The following is a 25,357-nucleotide window of genomic DNA, read 5'->3' as shown; positions in this document are numbered from 1 at the left end:
ATGTTTACTCCTCTGCTTTAGTGGCCAGGTTACTCATTATCGCTAAGTGGTTACCATGGTTAAGCTTTTACTGCTGGAAACACAGAGTCATAGAGCCCAAAATGCAGGAGAAGAACGGGGACCACGAGCAACCAGTGGATGTGTCTGTGTTTCATCTACTGATGAGTGACTAGTTGTGTAAAAGTACATATGTGGTCCTTTGTTATGAAACCAAGTGGACATTATACTGGACATGACACGAGTTACAAACAAATACATTAGTGTTGAAATAACTTTGTATGAGCTACACTGAGTGGACAACACGTTAGGAACACCCTTCTAGCATTGAGTTGCACCCCCCTTCCTTTGGCCCTCAAAACAGCCTCAAGTCGTCGGGGCGTGGACTCTACAAGGTGTCGAAAGCGTTCCACAGGGATGCTGGCCCATGTTGACTCCACTGCTTCCTACGGTTGTGTCAAGTTGGCTGGATGTATTCTGGGTGGTGGACCATTATCGATACACACGGGAAACTGTTGCACGTGGAAAACCCCAGCAGCATTGCAGACCGGTGCACCTGGCACCTACTTCCATACCCAGTTCAAAGGCACTTAAATATTTTTTCTTGTCCATTCACACTCTGAATGGCACACATACACAATCCATGTCTCAATTGTCTCAAGGATTAATTAAAAATCCTTCTTTAACCTGTCTCCTCCCCTTCATCTACACTGATTGATTGAAGTGGATTTAACATGTGACATCAGTAGGGATCATAGCTTTCACCTGAATTCACCTGATCAGTCTATCATGGAAAGAGCAGGTGTCCTTAATGTTTTGTATAAAACAAAAAGTTATTCTCCTCCATTCATTCTACCTCCACCTGTTGTTGGTCTTCTGCTGGTCCAGGTCCAGCTCTGTGTGGAGAAAGGCCAGCTGTCGAGCACAGAGTGGGGGAGGGATGGAGACAGGAGTGGGCTGTCAGGCAAGCCTGAGAACACCACTATATACTAATGTTATCCTGTAATCTGAGTCCACAGTGCCATATCAACACTGCCAATCTCTGTTTGCAACTCCTGGGTCAGCTGGTTAGAGGGATGCTTATCACAGTTCTGGTGTTTATGTAGCTATGGTGATTAAGGCTTCATGGTGTAGCATAATAGCAACCTATTCCCTGTGTAGTGTTCTACAATCTACATTGCACTACTGTATATACTAACTCGAGCCCTATATAGAGAATAGGGTGCCACTTCAGATTTTCCCCGACTGATTATGGGTCAGAGAGTGACCATGATGGATGTTACATAACTTGATCTGATCTCAGTCAACATTACCACATCAGAGTTTGTTTTTGTCAGGGGATTGTGTTTAATGGATGAAGGGTTCTGATCGGAATATGCCATCAGCGGGTGTAGTCAGTTGGATAGGAGGTAATCCCGGTTAACCCAGAACTAAAGTCTTGCGTAATTGGTCAGCTGCTCGATTAAGTTCTAGGTCCATAGTGTTAAGAGAAAATATAAAGAGATGCTAGAACAAGGAAGGGAACCAGAACCTCACCCTCTGTCTTTCCAAGTTACGGCTCTTCTGAAATTTGAAAGATGCCAACACCAGTGACGAAAAACCCAACCACCGGAACTGCTGTTGCTTGTTATCCCACGCATCCCATTCCTTCCCGACAGATTTTACGGTATCAGTTATGTTCACGTAGATCCTTGGTTGGGGACAGAAGCACCAGATCATCAGCAAACAGTAGACATTTAACTTCAGATTCTAGTAGAATGAGGCCGGGTGCTGCAGACTGTTCTAGTGCCCTCGCCAATTTGTTGATATATGTGTATATACACTACTGTTCAAAAGTTTAGGTTCACTTAGTAATGTACTTGTTTTTGAAAGAAAAGCAACTTTTTTGTCCATTTAAAATAACATAAAATTGATCAGACATACAGTGTAAACATTGTTAATGTTGTAAATTACTATTGTAGCTGGAAATGACTGATGTTTAATGGAATATCTGCATATGGCTACGGAGGCCCATTATCAGCAACCATCACTCCTGTGTTCCAATGGCACGTTGTGTTGGCTAATACAGGTTTATCATTTTAAAAGCCTAGTTGATCATTAGAAAACCCTTTTGCAATTATGTTAGCACAGCTGAAAACGGTTGTTCTGATTAAAGAAGCAATACAACTGGCCTTCTTTAAACTAGTTGAGTATCTGGAGCATCAGCATTTGTGGGTTCGATTACAGGCTCACAATGGCCAGAAACAAAGACCTTTCTTCTGAAACTCGTCAGTCTATTCTTGTTCTGAGAAATGAAGGCTATTCCATGTGAGAAATTGCCAAAAAACTGAAGATCTCGTACAAAGCTGTGTACTACTCCATTCCCAGGACAGAGCAAACTGGCGCTAACCAGAATAGAAATAGGAGTGGGAGGCCCTGGTGCACAACTGAGCAAGAGGACAAGTACAATATAGTGTCTAGTTTAAGAAACAGACGCCTCACAAGTCCTCAACTGGCAGCTTCATTAAATACTACCCGCAAAACATCACTCTCAAAGAGGCTTCTCCAGGATGCTGGCCTTCTAGGCAGAGTTCATCTGTCCAGTATCTGCGTTATTTTGCCCATCTTAAGCTTTTCTTTTTATTGGCCAGTCTGAGATATGGCTTTTTCTTTGCAACTCTGCATAGAAGGCCAGCATCCCGGATTCGCCTCTTCACTTTATACTTTCGTATAAGTATTCAGACCCTTTGCTGTGAGACTCGAAATTGAGCTCAGGAACATCCTGTTCCCATTGATCATCCTTGATGTTTTTACAAGTTGATTGGAGTCCACCTATTTTACATTCAATTGATTGGACATGATTTGGAAAGGTACACACCTATATATAAGGTCCCACAGTTGACAGTGAATGTCAGAGCAAAAACCAACCCATGAGGTTGAAGGAATTGTCCGTAGAGCTCCGAGACATGATTGTGCCAAGGAAGATAAGTGTTTCCAATGACATCATCAACCAATTAGTATGGAATGCCTCCTAATTGGTTAAAATCACACAATGCACACCGATGATGTCGTTGGAAACACTTACCATCTTTTTTTACTACAAAACATAGAAACGTGCCACTTTCACATATGTTGATGTTGGGGTGGTGCTGGAGATGATAAATATGTGACATTTTCCTTTAAGGCGAGGTAAAGAGTCAGTCCCTCACTGGGACTTGCTGTGAGTTGTTGTGATGTAAGGGAATACCCCCCTGTATTGGACAAAAATGAATGGCATGTCATTGGCATCGGACAAACCATATACACATTGGCCAATACCACCCAATTCGGCGTTGATTCATCCAAAGTGTATTGCAAATGCCATATGGTAATTGCCAGTTGTAACACTTTAAAAATTCAACAGGGGGCAAATGCGCTCCACCGGGGTTTTTCATATTGGAGATGTAACCCAAATTAATGTCCAAAAGTAAAATTTTGAAAAAATGAACTTTTTTCAAAAACTTATCACCCCTTAAAAAGTGCTTTCTGGACCGTTTTTCGAAATTCTTTCGATTTTTTTGTCAATTACACATGTGTAAGAACTGTATGAATATACTTTTGTCCAATTTTATTATCATAATTTTTTTAATTTTTTTTATATGCGCATAAGGAATATGTTTTGTCCAATTCCAATATGATTTCATAGGAAGTCAAAAGTCAAAAGTCAAAAATGTCAAAATTTTGTAAAAACTTCACACACCCATAAAAAGTGCTTTCTGGACCGTTTTTCGAAATTCTTTCGATTTTTTTGTCAATTACACATGTGTAAGAACTGTATGAATATACTTTTGTCCAATTTTATTATCATAATTTTTTAATTTTTTTATATGCGCATAAGGAATATGTTTTGTCCAATTCCAATATGATTTCATAGGAAGTCAAAAGTCAAAAGTCAAAAATGTCAAAATTTTGTAAAAACTTCACACACCCATAAAAAGTGCTTTCTGGACCGTTTTTCGAAATTCTTTCGATTTTTTGTCAATTACACATGTGTAAGAACTGTATGAATATACTTTTGTCCAATTTTATTATCATAATTTTTTTTTTTTTTTTTTTTACATGCGCATAAGGAATATGTTTTGTCCAATTCCAATATGATTTCATAGGAAGTCAAAAGTCAAAAGTCAAAAATGTCAAAATTTTGTAAAAAGCTTCACACACCCATAAAAAAGTGCTTTCTGGACCGTTTTTCGAAATTCTTTCGATTTTTTGTCAATTACACATGTGTAAGAACTGTATGAATATACTTTTGTCCAATTTTATTATCATAATTTTTATTTATTTTTTTACATGCGCATAAGGAATATGTTTTGTCCAATTCCAATATGATTTCATAGGAAGTCAAAAGTCAAAAGTCAAAAATTTCAAAATTTTGTAAAAAACTTCACACACCCTTAAAAAAGTGCTTTCTGGACCGTTTTTCGAAATTCTTTCGATTTTTTGTCAATTACACATGTGTAAGAACTGTATGAATATACTTTTGTCCAATTTTATTATCATATTTTTTTATATATTTTTTTAAATTGTGCATAAGGATTTTTTTGTGGGCCAAATGACGTAAGAAATTTGACATGCTCAAAAATCCTGCAGAAATGCAAAATTGACTGGCCTGATGAACTCGGGATGGCCGGGCAGTGATAGTTGTTCCTTTCCATCACTCGTTGTGTTGACTTCATCATGTCCATTTTGTGATGTTTTTCACTATATAATCATATTGCAAGTGCACGTGCATTTGCAATATGTTTCAATGTGCATTTACCATATGAAATTTGACCTTGCTCAAAAATGCAAAATTGACTGGTCTGATGAACACAGGATGGCCGAGCAGTGATAGTTGTACATTTCCATCACTCGTTGTGTTGATTTCATCATCTCCGTTAGGTGATGTTTTTACACTATAGAATCATATTGCAAATGCACGTGCATTGTTGTGCAACTGGTAACCCAAAAATAAAAATATGGTTGTAAATGCATTTACCGGTCATTCTGATATTAATGCTCGCTATGGGAACACAGGATGGCCGGGCAGTGATAGTTGTACATTTCCATCACTCGTTGTGTTGATTTCATCATGTCCATTAGGTGATGTTTTTACACTATAGAATCATATTGCAAGTGCGCGCGCATTTGCAATATGTTTCAATGTGCATTTACCATATGAAATTTGACATGCTCAAAAATGCAAAATTGACTGGTCTGATGGACACAGGATGGCCGAGCAGTGATAGTTGTACATTTCCATCACTCGTTGTGTTGATTTCATCATGTCCATTAGGTGATGTTTTTTCACTATAGAATCATATTGCAAGTGCACGCGCATTTGCAATATGTTTCAATGTGCATTTACCATATGAAATTTGACATGCTCAAAAATGCAAAATTGACTGGTCTGATGAACACAGGATGGCTGAGCAGTGATAGTTGTACATTTCCATCACCTGTTGTGTTGATTTCATCATGTCCATTTGTTTATGTTTTCTCACTTTTGCAAAGTCACTGTGCATTTGCAATATGGTTCAATGGGCAGGTACCATCACGAATTTGTCATGCTATAAAAATCCTGCAGGAATGTGAAATTGACTGGTCTGATGAACACAGGATGGCCGAGCAGTGATAGTTGTACATTTCCATCACTTGTTGTGTTGATTTCATCATGTCCATTAGGTGATGTTTTTCACTATAGAATCATATTGCAAATGCACGTGCATTGTTGTGCAACTGGTAACCCAAAAATTAAAATATGGTTGTAAATGCATTTACCGGTCATTCTGATATTAATGCTCGCTATGGGAACACAGGATGGCCGGGCAGTGATAGTTGTACATTTCCATCACTCGTTGTGTTGATTTCATCATGTCCATTAGGTGATGTTTTTACACTATAGAATCATATTGCAAGTGCGCGCGCATTTGCAATATGTTTCAATGTGCATTTACCATATGAAATTTGACATGCTCAAAAATGCAAAATTGACTGGTCTGATGGACACAGGATGGCCGAGCAGTGATAGTTGTACATTTCCATCACTCGTTGTGTTGATTTCATCATGTCCATTAGGTGATGTTTTTTCACTATAGAATCATATTGCAAGTGCGCGCGCATTTGCAATATGTTTCAATGTGCATTTACCATATGAAATTTGACATGCTCAAAAATGCAAAATTGACTGGTCTGATGAACACAGGATGGCTGAGCAGTGATAGTTGTACATTTCCATCACCTGTTGTGTTGATTTCATCATGTCCATTTGTTTATGTTTTCTCACTTTTGCAAAGTCACTGTGCATTTGCAATATGGTTCAATGGGCAGGTACCATCACGAATTTGTCATGCTATAAAAATCCTGCAGGAATGTGAAATTGACTGGTCTGATGAACACAGGATGGCCGAGCAGTGATAGTTGTACATTTCCATCACTTGTTGTGTTGATTTCATCATGTCCATTAGGTGATGTTTTTTCACTATAGAATCATATTGCAAATGCACGTGCATTGTTGTGCAACTGGTAACCCAAAAATTAAAATATGGTTGTAAATGCATTTACCGGTCATTCTGATATTAATGCTCGCTATGGGAACACAGGATGGCCGGGCAGTGATAGTTGTACATTTCCATCACTCGTTGTGTTGATTTCATCATGTCCATTAGGTGATGTTTTTACACTATAGAATCATATTGCAAGTGCGCGCGCATTTGCAATATGTTTCAATGTGCATTTACCATATGAAATTTGACATGCTCAAAAATGCAAAATTGACTGGTCTGATGGACACAGGATGGCCGAGCAGTGATAGTTGTACATTTCCATCACTCGTTGTGTTGATTTCATCATGTCCATTAGGTGATGTTTTTCACTATAGAATCATATTGCAAGTGCACGCGCATTTGCAATATGTTTCAATGTGCATTTACCATATGAAATTTGACATGCTCAAAAATGCAAAATTGACTGGTCTGATGAACACAGGATGGCTGAGCAGTGATAGTTGTACATTTCCATCACCTGTTGTGTTGATTTCATCATGTCCATTTGTTTATGTTTTCTCACTTTTGCAAAGTCACTGTGCATTTGCAATATGGTTCAATGGGCAGGTACCATCACGAATTTGTCATGCTATAAAAATCCTGCAGGAATGTGAAATTGACTGGTCTGATGAACACAGGATGGCCGAGCAGTGATAGTTGTACATTTCCATCACTTGTTGTGTTGATTTCATCATGTCCATTAGGTGATGTTTTTCACTATAGAATCATATTGCAAATGCACGTGCATTGTTGTGCAACTGGTAACCCAAAAATTAAAATATGGTTGTAAATGCATTTACCGGTCATTCTGATATTAATGCTCGCTATGGGAACACAGGATGGCCGGGCAGTGATAGTTGTACATTTCCATCACTCGTTGTGTTGATTTCATCATGTCCATTAGGTGATGTTTTTACACTATAGAATCATATTGCAAGTGCGCGCATTTGCAATATGTTTCAATGTGCATTTACCATATGAAATTTGACATGCTCAAAAATGCAAAATTGACTGGTCTGATGGACACAGGATGGCCGAGCAGTGATAGTTGTACATTTCCATCACTCGTTGTGTTGATTTCATCATGTCCATTAGGTGATGTTTTTCACTATAGAATCATATTGCAAGTGCGCGCGCATTTGCAATATGTTTCAATGTGCATTTACCATATGAAATTTGACATGCTCAAAAATGCAAAATTGACTGGTCTGATGAACACAGGATGGCTGAGCAGTGATAGTTGTACATTTCCATCACCTGTTGTGTTGATTTCATCATGTCCATTTGTTTATGTTTTCTCACTTTTGCAAAGTCACTGTGCATTTGCAATATGGTTCAATGGGCAGGTACCATCACGAATTTGTCATGCTATAAAAATCCTGCAGGAATGTGAAATTGACTGGTCTGATGAACACAGGATGGCCGAGCAGTGATAGTTGTACATTTCCATCACTTGTTGTGTTGATTTCATCATGTCCATTAGGTGATGTTTTTCACTATAGAATCATATTGCAAATGCACGTGCATTGTTGTGCAACTGGTAACCCAAAAATTAAAATATGGTTGTAAATGCATTTACCGGTCATTCTGATATTAATGCTCGCTATGGGAACACAGGATGGCCGGGCAGTGATAGTTGTACATTTCCATCACTCGTTGTGTTGATTTCATCATGTCCATTAGGTGATGTTTTTACACTATAGAATCATATTGCAAGTGCGCGCGCATTTGCAATATGTTTCAATGTGCATTTACCATATGAAATTTGACATGCTCAAAAATGCAAAATTGACTGGTCTGATGGACACAGGATGGCCGAGCAGTGATAGTTGTACATTTCCATCACTCGTTGTGTTGATTTCATCATGTCCATTAGGTGATGTTTTTCACTATAGAATCATATTGCAAGTGCGCGCGCATTTGCAATATGTTTCAATGTGCATTTACCATATGAAATTTGACATGCTCAAAAATGCAAAATTGACTGGTCTGATGAACACAGGATGGCTGAGCAGTGATAGTTGTACATTTCCATCACTCGTTGTGTTGATTTCATCATGTCCATTAGGTGATGTTTTTCACTATAGAATCATATTGCAAGTGCGCGCGCATTTGCAATATGTTTCAATGTGCATTTACCATATGAAATTTGACATGCTCAAAAATGCAAAATTGACTGGTCTGATGAACACAGGATGGCTGAGCAGTGATAGTTGTACATTTCCATCACCTGTTGTGTTGATTTCATCATGTCCATTTGTTTATGTTTTCTCACTTTTGCAAAGTCACTGTGCATTTGCAATATGGTTCAATGGGCAGGTACCATCACGAATTTGTCATGCTATAAAATCCTGCAGGAATGTGAAATTGACTGGTCTGATGAACACAGGATGGCCGAGCAGTGATAGTTGTACATTTCCATCACTCGTTGTGTTGATTTCATCATCTCCGTTAGGTGATGTTTTTACACTATAGAATCATATTGCAAATGCACGTGCATTGTTGTGCAACTGGTAACCCAAAAATAAAAATATGGTTGTAAATGCATTTACCGGTCATTCTGATATTAATGCTCGCTATGGGAACACAGGATGGCCGGGCAGTGATAGTTGTACATTTCCATCACTCGTTGTGTTGATTTCATCATGTCCATTAGGTGATGTTTTTACACTATAGAATCATATTGCAAGTGCGCGCGCATTTGCAATATGTTTCAATGTGCATTTACCATATGAAATTTGACATGCTCAAAAATGCAAAATTGACTGGTCTGATGGACACAGGATGGCCGAGCAGTGATAGTTGTACATTTCCATCACTCGTTGTGTTGATTTCATCATGTCCATTAGGTGATGTTTTTCACTATAGAATCATATTGCAAGTGCGCGCGCATTTGCAATATGTTTCAATGTGCATTTACCATATGAAATTTGACATGCTCAAAAATGCAAAATTGACTGGTCTGATGAACACAGGATGGCTGAGCAGTGATAGTTGTACATTTCCATCACCTGTTGTGTTGATTTCATCATGTCCATTTGTTTATGTTTTCTCACTTTTGCAAAGTCACTGTGCATTTGCAATATGGTTCAATGGGCAGGTACCATCACGAATTTGTCATGCTATAAAAATCCTGCAGGAATGTGAAATTGACTGGCCCGATGAACTCGGGATAGCTGGGCAGTGATTCTGGTTCATCTCCATGGCTCGTTAGGGTTGATTTCAGAATGTCACTTTTGGTGATGGTCCCTCTCCGTTTAAACATATTGCTAATGTACAAAAGTCAACTAGCAAGTCAGTGTCCATCAGTCAATTAGATGTCATTTTGACACCAAACTGATACCAATTGACACCAAACCCACTTTTTCCAACTCATTTAGAAGCCAACTATCATATATGTCAGAGCAGGCCCATAATTCACAGCGCCTTTAGTTTAAAACATAATAAAAACGTAAAACACATAGTTACGTTCTAGCTGCGGGTCCAGGTCAGACATTATGTGAAGGCCTATGTGAGGCGACCCCGAATCCCGAGTTTCGGCTCGATAGGTCCTTCGGTGCCCGAGTAAAACCCTAATTGGTGCTGAAAATCCACTTTTTTCCATGCCTTGCTATGGGGTCCTTGAATGAGCTATCGGACCGAAACGTTGGGGTCCGTCTCTATGGGCCGAGCCGGTTCCAATGCACCTAGTCTTGTGTCTCTGAGACTTTTCTAAATGTCGCCATTTTCGTAATGGTCAAAATGAATTGAAATCATTGCAAATGTACGAGGCTATTTCTCGGTCCGAGAACCTTCTAGAGCCACCTAACTCACCACGCACTATCGACCCGAGGTCTAGAACAGGTTTCTAAAGTTTCGGAACTCTAGGTCTGACGGTTCTTTTTAGCTCGAACAAAGCTAACTATTGGAGGCACTGTCTGTCTCTACAACCCCAATACGTCCCTCCTTCCAAGTTGTGTGTCTGTGTGATTTAGTTTTCCTTTGAAATTTTATGGGAAAAATGACTGATTTACAGTTCATGGGGGTTGCCTAATCACACATATGAAGTTTTGGACAGATCTGACTTTTTTAACCCCTCGAAACAGCCCCTGAGATACCAATTAAGGCACTTCCGGTTGTCACAGGAAGCTATAAGTCAACACATATCCTCACTGGGCTATGCTTTTACAGAATCCTGTGTTTTAAGTCCTTACGTTAAGAATTGACTGATTTACACAGGGTTGAATGCACTATGTCTATCAAACTGCAGGCAGGTAATGGAAAAACACTTTTAGGGTGATTTTAACCACTTCCGGTTGGTCCAGGAAGCTTAGAATCAACACAGGTAGACCTCATACTGGCCTGATGGACTGTCATCAAAGACAGGTTCATACGGCATTCATAACCCATATAGACTTCAGGTTGAATTTAGGGGTTCAGGCAATGTATTCCTATGGGGAGAGAAGTCAATGCAAACTCTTTGAAGTAAACACCTTCTTTTAACTATTAAGGGTTAATGCCACACGGTCAAGGTTAGGCTTGCACGGATCGGAAGGACCTTAGGAACGTACCTGAGGTCGAATTGTGCTTCTCACCCTAACGGTTCTCTCACTGTCACCCAAAAGCAAATGACGTTGTGGGGCAGGCTTCATTTTGGGCCTACTTTTCTAATGGTCGCTGCGCTCAGACCGAGCGAGCTACGGTCAAGCGGGATATCTCGTTGAACTCGGCACGGCCTAGAGATTATGTTTATGCCATTGCCTGCTCTCTGTGTCTTTGAGAACCGCACTTTTTCACTCCATCCTTGCTGTGTGTGCGTGTGAGAGCTTTTCTTTGACATCTGTTTGGAGAAATGACTGATTTACAGTTCATGAGGGTTACCTAGTCACACATATGAAGTTTTGGACAGATCTGACTTTTTTAACCCCTCGAAACAGCCCCTGAGACACCAATTAAGGCACTTCCGGTTGGCACAGGAAGCTATAAGTCAACACATATCCTCACTGGGCTATGCTTTTACAGAATCCTGTGTTTTAAGTCCTTACGTTAAGAATTGACTGATTTACACAGGGTTCAATGCACTATGTCTATCAAACTGCAGGCAGGTAATGGAAAAACACTTTTAGGGTGATTTTAACCACTTCCGGTTGGTCCAGGAAGCTTAGAATCAACACAGGTAGACCTCATACTGGCCTGATGGACTGTCATCAAAGACAGGTTCATACGGCATTCATAACCCATATAGACTTCAGGTTGAATTTAGGGGTTCAGGCAATGTATTCCTATGGGGAGAGAAGTCAATGCAAACTCTTTGAAGTAAACACCTTCTTTTAACTATTAAGGGTTAATGCCACACGGTCAAGGTTAGGCTTGCACGGATCGGAAGGACCTTAGGAACGTACCTGAGGTCGAATTGTGCTTCTCACCCTAACGGTTCTCTCACTGTCACCCAAAAGCAAATGACGTTGTGGGGCAGGCTTCATTTTGGGCCTACTTTTCTAATGGTCGCTGTGCTCAGACCGAGCGAGCTACGGTCAAGCGGGATATCTCGTTGAACTCGGCACGGCCTAGACATTATGTTTATGCCATTGCCTGCTCTCTGTGTCTTTGAGAACCGCACTTTTTCACTCCATCCTTGCTGTGTGTGCGTGTGAGAGCTTTTCTTTGACATCTGTTGGGAGAAATGACTGATTTACAGTTCATGAGGGTTACCTAGTCACACATATGAAGTTTTGAAAAGATCTGACCTTTTTAACCCTTGGAAACTGCCACTGTGACATCATTAAAGGCACTTCCGGTTGGCACAGGAAGCTATAAGTAAACCCATGTCTTGATTGACATAGAAACTTACAGAATCCTGAGTTTTAAGTCCTTACGTTAAGAATTGACTGATTTACACAGGGTTGAATGCACTATGTCTATCAAACTGCAGGCAGGTAATGGAAAAACAATTTTAGGGTGATTTTAACCACTTCCGGTTGGTCCAGGAAGCCTAGAATCAACACAGGTAGACCTCATACTGGCCTGATGGACTGTTACCAAAGACAGGTTCATACGGCATTCATAACCCATATAGACTTCAGGTTGAATTTAGGGGTGCAGGCAATGTATTCCTATGGGGAGAGAAATCAATGCAAACTATTTGAAGTAAACACCTTCTTTTAACTATTAAGGGTTAATGCCACACGGTCAAGGTTAGGCTTGCACGGATCGGAAGGACCTTAGGAACGTACCTGAGGTCGAATTGTGCTTCTCACCCTAACGGTTCTCTCACTGTCACCCAAAAGCAAATGACGTTGTGGGGCAGGCTTCATTTTGGGCCTACTTTTCTAATGGTCGCTGCGCTCAGACCGAGCGAGCTACGGTCAAGCGGGATATCTCGTTGAACTCGGCACGGCCTAGACATTATGTTTATGCCATTGCCTGCTCTCTGTGTCTTTGAGAACCACACTTTTTCACTCCATCCTTGCTGTGTGTGCGTGTGAGAGCTTTTCTTTGACATCTGTTGGGAGAGATGACTGATTTACAGTTCATGAGGGTTACCTAGTCACACATATGAAGTTTTGAAAAGATCTGACTTTTTTAACCCCTCGAAACAGCCCCTGAGACACCAATTAAGGCACTTCCGGTTGTCACAGGAAGCTATAAGTCAACATATATCCTCACTGGGCTATGCTTTTACAGAATCCTGAGTTTTAAGTCCTTACGTTAAGAATTGACTGATTTACACAGGGTTGAATGCACTATGTCTATCAAACTGCAGGCAGGTAATGGAAAAACACTTTTAGGGTGATTTTAACCACTTCCGGTTGGTCCAGGAAGCTTAGAATCAACACAGGTAGACCTCATACTGGCCTGATGGACTGTTACCAAAGACAGGTTCATACGGCATTCATAACCCATATAGACTTCAGGTTGAATTTAGGGGTAAAGGCAATGTATTCCTATGGGGAGAGAAGTCAATGCAAACTATTTGAAGTAAACACCTTCTTTTAACTGTTAAGGGTTAATGCCACACGGTCAACGTTAGGCTTGCACGGATCGGAAGGACCTTAGGAACGTACCTGAGGTCGAATTGTGCTTCTCACCCTAACGGTTCTCTCACTGTCACCCAAAAGCAAATGACATTGAGGGCCAGGCTTCCTTTTGCGCCTTCTTTTTTTCAAGGTCGCTGCACTCAGAGCGAGCTACGGTCAAGCGGGGCGTCTCGTTGAACTCTGCACAGCCTGGAGACTATGGTGATGCCATTTTTTGTGTTGATTTCAGAATGCCATTTTGGTGATGGTCCCTCTCCGTTTAAACATATTGCTAATGTACAAAAGTCAACTAGCAAGTCAGTGTCCACCAGTCAATTAGATGTCATTCTGACACCAAACTGATACCAATTGACACCAAACCCACTTTTTCCAACTCATTTAGAAGCCAACTATCACATATGTCAGAGCAGGCCCATAATTCACAGCGCCATTAGTTTAAAACATAATAAAAACGTAAAACACATAGTTACGTTCTAGCTGCGGGTCCAGGTCAGACATTATGTGAAGGCCTATGTGAGGCGACCCCGAATCCCGAGTTTCGGCTCGATAGGTCCTTCGGTGCCCGAGTAAAACCCTAATTGGTGCTGAAAATCCACTTTTTCCATGCCTTGCTATGGGGTCCTTGAATGAGCTATCGGACCGAAACGTTGGGGTCCGTCTCTATGGGCCGAGCCGGTTCCAATGCACCTAGTCTTGTGTCTCTGAGACTTTTCTAAATGTCGCCATTTTCGTAATGGTCAAAATGAATTGAAATCATTGCAAATGTACGAGGCTATTTCTCGGTCCGAGAACCTTCTAGAGCCACCTAACTCACCACGCACTATCGACCCGAGGTCTAGAACAGGTTTCTAAAGTTTCGGAACTCTAGGTCTGACGGTTCTTTTAGCTCGAACAAAGCTAACTATTGGAGGCACTGTCTGTCTCTACAACCCCCAATACGTCCCTCCTTCCAAGTTGTGTGTCTGTGTGATTTAGTTTTCCTTTGAAATTTTATGGGAAAAATGACTGATTTACAGTTCATGGGGGTTGCCTAATCACACATATGAAGTTTTGGACAGATCTGACTTTTTAACCCCTCGAAACAGCCCCTGAGACACCAATTAAGGCACTTCCGGTTGTCACAGGAAGCTATAAGTCAACACATATCCTCACTGGGCTATGCTTTTACAGAATCCTGAGTTTTAAGTCCTTACGTTAAGAATTGACTGATTTACACAGGGTTGAATGCACTATGTCTATCAAACTGCAGGCAGGTAATGGAAAAACACTTTTAGGGTGATTTTAACCACTTCCGGTTGGTCCAGGAAGCTTAGAATCAACACAGGTAGACCTCATACTGGCCTGATGGACTGTTACCAAAGACAGGTTCATACGGCATTCATAACCCATATAGACTTCAGGTTGAATTTAGGGGTAAAGGCAATGTATTCCTATGGGGAGAGAAATCAATGCAAACTTTTGAAGTAAACACCATCTTTTAACTATTAAGGGTTAATGCCACACTGTCAACGTTAGGCTTGCACGGATCGGAAGGACCTTAGGAACATACCTGAGGTCGAATTGTGCTTCTCACCCTAACGGTTCTCTCACTGTCACCCAAAAGCAAATGACGTTGTGGGGCAGGCTTCATTTTGGGCCTACTTTTCTAATGGTCGCTGCGCTCAGACCGAGCGAGCTACGGTCAAGCGGGATATCTCGTTGAACTCGGCACGGCCTAGACATTATGTTTATGCCATTGCCTGCTCTCTGTGTCTTTAAGAACCACACTTTTTCACTCCATCCTTGCTGTGTGTGCGTGTGAGAGCTTTTCTTTGACATCTGCTGGGAGAAATGACTGATTTACAGTTCATGAGGGTTACCTAGTCACACATATGAAGTTTTGAAAAGATCTGACCTTTTTAACCCATGGAAACTGCCACTGTGACACCATTAAAGGCACTTCCGGTTGGCACAGGAAGCTATAAATAAACTCATATCATGATTGGGGTATGCCTTTACAGAATCCCGAGTTTTAAGTCTTTACGTTAAGAACTGAGTTATTTACGGAGGGTTTAGTGAGTGTGTGTTATTTCAGAAAATCATAGAAAATCACAGAAATCTCGCAGAGCTCCGCAGCACACTTTAAAAAGATTCGTAAGAACAACCTGCAACTGGATCTGTAACCGTTGAAAAAAAAACACCTATCCGTGAACATCACCAAGGTGTCGTTGTACGATTTCTCTTAAATGACGATAGATAAATGGCTGGTTCTTTTTTATTGACACCGGAGGCTCCTTGACTTTGACGTGAAGTGGAAAAATAATTTCTCTATTTTCATTTTGGACCTTTAATCCCAGATAAATGGCCATAACTCAAAAACCGTTGAGGCCTAGACGCCATCTTGTTCGGGGCCAACTGCCCATTATGCCGCCCCTACGCTCACCGAGTTTCGGCTTCTAAATATTTTCAGTTTTCGAGATAAGGCCCCGTCGTGAATCGTGATGTTTTGTAGCAATAGCCATATGATTGCTTATGCCCTCTTGTGGGAATTTCCGGGACATGGGAAAAATGACATAAATCTTATTATTTTTGTAAAACGGAAACCGAATGTCCGACAACGTTCATTTGATGACTTCCTGGTAGGTCCGGCCCTGCCGCTCGGCCCGACGCCGTCCGCGAATTTTACAAACGATTTCGGACGTCTAGTAAGGGACCGTACATTTGCAATATGGACTTTCTCACTAACCATACAGGTACTGCCGAATTCTTCCCTTAAGGTATGTAAGGTGACATCTGCTCTTTACTGGATACACTGTAAACTCACACTTCCAGCTAGGATCAATTACAGCCTTCTCCTGAGGAACACTGACTCCTCTAGTGAGACCTGATCCTGACCACACTGCTGCTCTTTCAGGAAGAACAAAACTCTAAACAAAGCTGTGAACAAAGCCCAATCCAGGGATAATGAGCCTTCATTGGATTCTGCGTCAAGTAGAGGAACTATTTCATGTCCATCTACTCACCAGATACAGGGTGGCCATTGAGGTGTGTAGATTGTGTCTTGAGGTCTTTCCATGTACTTGTGTAGCCCGGCTCCAGGCACTCTGTTTTCTACTCTGTAGGCTGTGAGCAGCTTGGAGAGATAGTGCTGTGGAATACACACACCCGCACAGTTTAAAAGTTGATTGTGTATTATTTCATGGTACTGTGTTGATGTATATAGTAAGGTGTATTAGCTCACCTGAGGTGTAATGCCATGACAGCGGCAGTAGGAGGCGATAGTATCCCTTTGATAGAGGTCTGACGGGGTCCCCCCATTCCCTCCTCTCATTCGGGGGCAGACAGAAGGTTCTTGCATAGTTCCCAGCACATCAAGGAATGGAGCCTGGAGATGGAAGAGATCCCCTAATCAGTGACTTGTGAGGGCCTAATCCTTTACTCAAGATAAGTGGCTGTACTGTAACGTGAACGTCCCTGTTAATCAGACATTGATGTCAATGGGGGATTTGCGCGGAAATTCAACTTACACACGCAAGTTACACACAAGTTAGGATTCAGGCCAGAGAGAGCAGAGAAAATAGGGGTGGAAATGTTCTGTTCTGTACTGTAATGCACTGTACTATAATGTAATGTTCCATACTGTACTATAATGTAATGTTCCATACTGTACTATAATGTAATGTTCCATACTGTACTATAATGTAATGTTCCATACTGTACTATAATGTAATGTTCCATACTATACTGTGATGTAATGTAATGTTGCATACTGTACTGTAATGTAATGTTACATACTGTACTATAATGTAATGTTCCATACTGTACTATAATGTAATGTTCCATACTGTACTATAATGTAATGTTGCATACTATACTGTAATGTAATGTAATGTTGCATACTGTACTGTAATGTAATGTTACATACTGTACTATAATGTAATGTTACATACTATACTGTAATGCAATGTAATGTTCCATACTGTACTGTAATGCAATGTAATGTGATGTTACATACTGTATTATAATGTAATGTTCCATACTGTACTATAATGTAATGTTCCATACTGTACTATAATGTAATGTTCCATACTGTACTGTACTATAATGTAATGTTCCATACTGTACTGTACTATAATGTAATGTTCCATACTGTACTATAATGTAATGTTCCATACTGTACTATAATGTAATGTTCCATACTGTACTATAATGTAATGTTCCATACTGTACTATAATGTAATGTTCCATACTGTACTATAATGTAATGTTCCATACTGTACTATAATGTAATGTTCCATACTGTACTATAATGTAATGTTCCATACTGTACTATAATGTAATGTTCCATACTGTACTATAATGTAATGTTCCATACTGTACTATAATGTAATGTTCCATACTATACTGTAATGTAATGTAATGTTGCATACTGTACTGTAATGTAATGTTACATACTGTACTATAATGTAATGTTACATACTATACTGTAATGTAATGTAATGTTCCATACTGTACTGTAATGCAATGTAATGTTCCATACTGTACTATAATGTAATGTTCCATACTGTACTATAATGTAATGTTCCATACTATACTGTAATGTAATGTAATGTTGCATACTGTACTGTAATGTAATGTTACATACTGTACTATAATGTAATGTTACATACTATACTGTAATGCAATGTAATGTGATGTTACATACTGTATTATAATGTAATGTGATGTTACATACTGTATTATAATGTAATGTTCCATACTGTACTATAATGTAATGTTCCATACTGTATACTATAATGTAATGTTCCATACTGTACTATAATGTAATGTTCCATACTGTACTATAATGTAATGTTCCATACTGTACTATAATGTAATGTTCCATACTGTACTATAATGTAATGTTCCATATACTATAATGTAATGTTCCATACTGTACTATAATGTTGTTCCATACTGTACTATAATGTAATGTTACATACTATACTGTAATGTAATGTAATGTCCATATGTACTGTAATGCAATGTAATGTTCCATACTGTACTATAATGTAATGTCCATACTGTACTATAATTAATGTTCCATACTATACTGTAATGTAATGTAATGTTCCATACTGTACTGTAATGTAATGTTCCATACTGTACTGTATGTAATGTAATGTTCCATACTGTACTGTAATAATGTGATGTTACATACTGTATTATAATGTAATGTTCCATACTGTACTATAATGTAATGTTCCATACTGTACTATAATGTAATGTTCCATACTGTACTGTACTATAATGTAATGTTCCATACTGTACTATAATGTAATGTTCCATACTGTACTATAATGTAATGTTCCATACTGTACTATAATGTAATGTTCCATACTGTACTATAATGTAATGTTCCATACTTACTATAATGTAATGTTCCATACTGTACTGTGATGTAATGTAATGTAATTCCATACTGTACTATAATGTAATGTTCCATACTGTACTATAATGTAATGTTCCATACTGTACTATAATGTAATGTTCCATACTGTACTATAATGTAATGTTCCATACTATACTGTAATGTAATGTAATGTTGCATACTGTACTGTAATGTAATGTTACTATAATGTAATGTTCCATACTGTACTATAATGTAATGTTCCATACTGTACTATAATGTAATGTTCCATACTATACTGTAATGTAATGTAATGTTGCATACTTCTGTAATGTAATGTTACATACTGTACTATAATGTAATGTTACATACTATAATGTAATGTAATGTTCCATACTGTACTGTAATGCAATGTAATGTTCCATACTGTACTATAATGTAATGTTCCATACTGTACTATAATGTAATGTTCCATACTGTACTATAATGTAATGTTCCATAGTGTACTATAATGTAATGTTCCATACTATACTGTAATGTAATGTTCCATACTATACTGTAATGTAATGTAATGTTGCATACTGTACTGTAATGTAATGTTACATACTGTACTATAATGTAATGTTCCATACTGTACTATAATGTAATGTTCCATACTGTACTATAATGTAATGTTCCATACTATACTGTAATGTAATGTAATGTTGCATACTGTACTGTAATGTAATGTTACATACTGTACTATAATGTAATGTTACATACTATACTGTAATGTAATGTAATGTTCCATACTGTACTGTAATGCAATGTAATGTTCCATACTGTACTGTAATGCAATGTAATGTGATGTTACATACTGTATTATAATGTAATGTTCCATACTGTATTATAATGTAATGTTCCATACTGTACTATAATGTAATGTTCCATACTGTACTATAATGTAATGTTCCATACTGTACTGTACTATAATGTAATGTTCCATACTGTACTGTACTATAATGTAATGTTCCATACTGTACTATAATGTAATGTTCCATACTGTACTATAATGTAATGTTCCATACTGTACTATAATGTGATGTTCCATACTGTACTATAATGTAATGGTCCATACTGTACTATAATGTAATGGTCCATACTGTACTATAATGTAATGTTCCATACTGTACTATAATGTAATGTTCCATACTGTACTATAATGTAATGTTCCATACTGTACTATAATGTAATGTTCCATACTGTACTATAATGTAATGTTCCATACTGTACTATAATGTAATGTTCCATACTATACTGTAATGTAATGTAATGTTGCATACTGTACTGTAATGTAATGTTCCATACTGTACTATAATGTAATGTTCCATACTGTACTATAATGTAATGTTCCATACTATACTGTAATGTAATGTAATGTTGCATACTGTACTGTAATGTAATGTTCCATACTGTACTATAATGTAATGTTCCATACTGTACTATAATGTAATGTTCCATAGTGTACTATAATGTAATGTTCCATACTGTACTATAATGTAATGTTCCATACTATACTGTAATGTAATGTAATGTTGCATACTGTACTGTAATGTAATGTTACATACTGTACTATAATGTAATGTTCCATACTGTACTATAATGTAATGTTCCATACTGTACTATAATGTAATGTTCCATACTATACTGTAATGTAATGTAATGTTGCATACTGTACTGTAATGTAATGTTACATACTGTACTATAATGTAATGTTACATACTATACTGTAATGTAATGTAATGTTCCATACTGTACTGTAATGCAATGTAATGTTCCATACTGTACTGTAATGCAATGTAATGTGATGTTACATACTGTATTATAATGTAATGTTCCATACTGTACTATAATGTAATGTTCCATACTGTACTATAATGTAATGTTCCATACTGTACTGTACTATAATGTAATGTTCCATACTGTACTGTACTATAATGTAATGTTCCATACTGTACTGTACTATAATGTAATGTTCCATACTGTACTATAATGTAATGTTCCATACTGTACTATAATGTAATGTTCCATACTGTACTATAATGTAATGTTCCATACTGTACTATAATGTGATGTTCCATACTGTACTATAATGTAATGTTCCATACTGTACTATAATGTAATGTTCCATACTGTACTATAATGTAATGTTCCATACTGTACTATAATGTAATGTTCCATACTGTACTATAATGTAATGTTCCATACTGTACTATAATGTAATGGTCCATACTGTACTATAATGTAATGTTCCATACTGTACTATAATGTAATGTTCCATACTGTACTATAATGTAATGTTCCATACTGTACTATAATGTAATGTTCCATACTGTACTATAATGTAATGTTCCATACTGTACTATAATGTAATGTTCCATACTATACTGTAATGTAATGTAATGTTGCATACTGTACTGTAATGTAATGTTCCATACTGTACTATAATGTAATGTTCCATACTGTACTATAATGTAATGTTCCATACTGTACTATAATGTAATGTTCCATACTATACTGTAATGTAATGTAATGTTGCATACTGTACTGTAATGTAATGTTACATACTGTACTATAATGTAATGTTACATACTATACTGTAATGTAATGTTCCATACTGTACTGTAATGCAATGTAATGTTCCATACTGTACTGTAATGTAATGTTCCATACTGTACTATAATGTAATGTTCCTTACTGTACTATAATGTAATGTTCCATACTGTACTATAATGTAATGTTCCATACTGTACTATAATGTAATGTTCCATACTGTACTATAATGTAATGTTCCATACTGTACTATAATGTAATGTTCCATACTGTACTGTATTATAATGTAATGTTCCATACTGCACAATAATGTAATGTTCCATACTGTACTGTATTATAATGTAATGTTCCATACTGTACTATAATGTAATGTTCCATACTGTACTGTATTATAATGTAATGTTCCATACTGTATTATAATGTAATGTTATACTGTATTATAATGTAATGTTCCATACTGTACTATAATGTAATGTTCCATACTGTACTATAATGTAATGTTCCATACTGTACTATAATGTAATGTTCCATACTGTACTATAATGTAATGTTCCATACTGTACTGTATTATAATGTAATGTTCCATACTGTACAATAATGTAATGTTCCATACTGTACTATACTGTAATGATCCATACTGTACTGTAATGCAATGTAATGTAATGTTCCATACTGTACTATAATGTAATGTTCCATACTGTACTATGATGTAATGTTCCATACTGTACTATAATGTAATGATCCATACTGTACTATAATGTAATGATCCATACTGTACTGTAATGCAATGTAATGTACTATAATGTAATGTTCCATACTGTACTATAATGTAATGATCCATACTGTACTATAATGTAATGATCCATACTGTAATGCAATGTATGTAATGTATTGTAATGTTCCATACTGTACTATAATGTAATGATCCATACTGTAATGCAATGTAATGTAATGTATTGTAATGTTCCATACTGTACTATAATGTAATGTTCCATACTGTACTATAATGTAATGTTCCATACTGTACTATAATGTAATGTTCCATACTGTACTATAATGTAATGTTCCATACTGTACTATAATGTAATGATCCATACTGTACTGTAATGCAATGTAATGTAATGTAATGTTCCATACTGTACTATAATGTAATGTTCCATACTGTACTATAATGTAATGTTCCATACTGTACTATAATGTAATGATCCATACTGTACTGTAATGTAATGTTCCATACTGTACTATAATGTAATGTTCCATACTGTACTATAATGTAATGTTCCATACTGTACTATAATGTAATGTTCCATACTGTACTATAATGTAATGTTCCATACTATACTGTAATGTAATGTAATGTTGCATACTGTACTGTAATGTAATGTTACATACTGTACTATAATGTAATGTTCCATACTGTACTATAATGTAATGTTCCATACTGTACTATAATGTAATGTTCCATACTATACTGTAATGTAATGTAATGTTGCATACTGTACTGTAATGTAATGTTACATACTGTACTATAATGTAATGTTACATACTATAATGTAATGTAATGTTCCATACTGTACTGTAATGCAATGTAATGTTCCATACTGTACTATAATGTAATGTTCCATACTGTACTATAATGTAATGTTCCATACTGTACTATAATGTAATGTTCCATAGTGTACTATAATGTAATGTTCCATACTATACTGTAATGTAATGTTCCATACTATACTGTAATGTAATGTAATGTTGCATACTGTACTGTAATGTAATGTTACATACTGTACTATAATGTAATGTTCCATACTGTACTATAATGTAATGTTCCATACTGTACTATAATGTAATGTTCCATACTATACTGTAATGTAATGTAATGTTGCATACTGTACTGTAATGTAATGTTACATACTGTACTATAATGTAATGTTACATACTATACTGTAATGTAATGTAATGTTCCATACTGTACTGTAATGCAATGTAATGTTCCATACTGTACTGTAATGCAATGTAATGTGATGTTACATACTGTATTATAATGTAATGTTCCATACTGTATTATAATGTAATGTTCCATACTGTACTATAATGTAATGTTCCATACTGTACTATAATGTAATGTTCCATACTGTACTGTACTATAATGTAATGTTCCATACTGTACTGTACTATAATGTAATGTTCCATACTGTACTATAATGTAATGTTCCATACTGTACTATAATGTAATGTTCCATACTGTACTATAATGTGATGTTCCATACTGTACTATAATGTAATGGTCCATACTGTACTATAATGTAATGGTCCATACTGTACTATAATGTAATGTTCCATACTGTACTATAATGTAATGTTCCATACTGTACTATAATGTAATGTTCCATACTGTACTATAATGTAATGTTCCATACTGTACTATAATGTAATGTTCCATACTGTACTATAATGTAATGTTCCATACTATACTGTAATGTAATGTAATGTTGCATACTGTACTGTAATGTAATGTTCCATACTGTACTATAATGTAATGTTCCATACTGTACTATAATGTAATGTTCCATACTATACTGTAATGTAATGTAATGTTGCATACTGTACTGTAATGTAATGTTCCATACTGTACTATAATGTAATGTTCCATACTGTACTATAATGTAATGTTCCATAGTGTACTATAATGTAATGTTCCATACTGTACTATAATGTAATGTTCCATACTATACTGTAATGTAATGTAATGTTGCATACTGTACTGTAATGTAATGTTACATACTGTACTATAATGTAATGTTCCATACTGTACTATAATGTAATGTTCCATACTGTACTATAATGTAATGTTCCATACTATACTGTAATGTAATGTAATGTTGCATACTGTACTGTAATGTAATGTTACATACTGTACTATAATGTAATGTTACATACTATACTGTAATGTAATGTAATGTTCCATACTGTACTGTAATGCAATGTAATGTTCCATACTGTACTGTAATGCAATGTAATGTGATGTTACATACTGTATTATAATGTAATGTTCCATACTGTACTATAATGTAATGTTCCATACTGTACTATAATGTAATGTTCCATACTGTACTGTACTATAATGTAATGTTCCATACTGTACTGTACTATAATGTAATGTTCCATACTGTACTGTACTATAATGTAATGTTCCATACTGTACTATAATGTAATGTTCCATACTGTACTATAATGTAATGTTCCATACTGTACTATAATGTAATGTTCCATACTGTACTATAATGTGATGTTCCATACTGTACTATAATGTAATGTTCCATACTGTACTATAATGTAATGTTCCATACTGTACTATAATGTAATGTTCCATACTGTACTATAATGTAATGTTCCATACTGTACTATAATGTAATGTTCCATACTGTACTATAATGTAATGGTCCATACTGTACTATAATGTAATGTTCCATACTGTACTATAATGTAATGTTCCATACTGTACTATAATGTAATGTTCCATACTGTACTATAATGTAATGTTCCATACTGTACTATAATGTAATGTTCCATACTGTACTATAATGTAATGTTCCATACTATACTGTAATGTAATGTAATGTTGCATACTGTACTGTAATGTAATGTTCCATACTGTACTATAATGTAATGTTCCATACTGTACTATAATGTAATGTTCCATACTGTACTATAATGTAATGTTCCATACTATACTGTAATGTAATGTAATGTTGCATACTGTACTGTAATGTAATGTTACATACTGTACTATAATGTAATGTTACATACTATACTGTAATGTAATGTAATGTTCCATACTGTAC

This window comes from Oncorhynchus keta, chromosome 2, assembly GCF_023373465.1.
Source record: "Oncorhynchus keta strain PuntledgeMale-10-30-2019 chromosome 2, Oket_V2, whole genome shotgun sequence".
Taxonomy (NCBI): domain Eukaryota; kingdom Metazoa; phylum Chordata; class Actinopteri; order Salmoniformes; family Salmonidae; genus Oncorhynchus; species Oncorhynchus keta.
Note: the sequence above shows the minus strand (reverse complement) of the source record.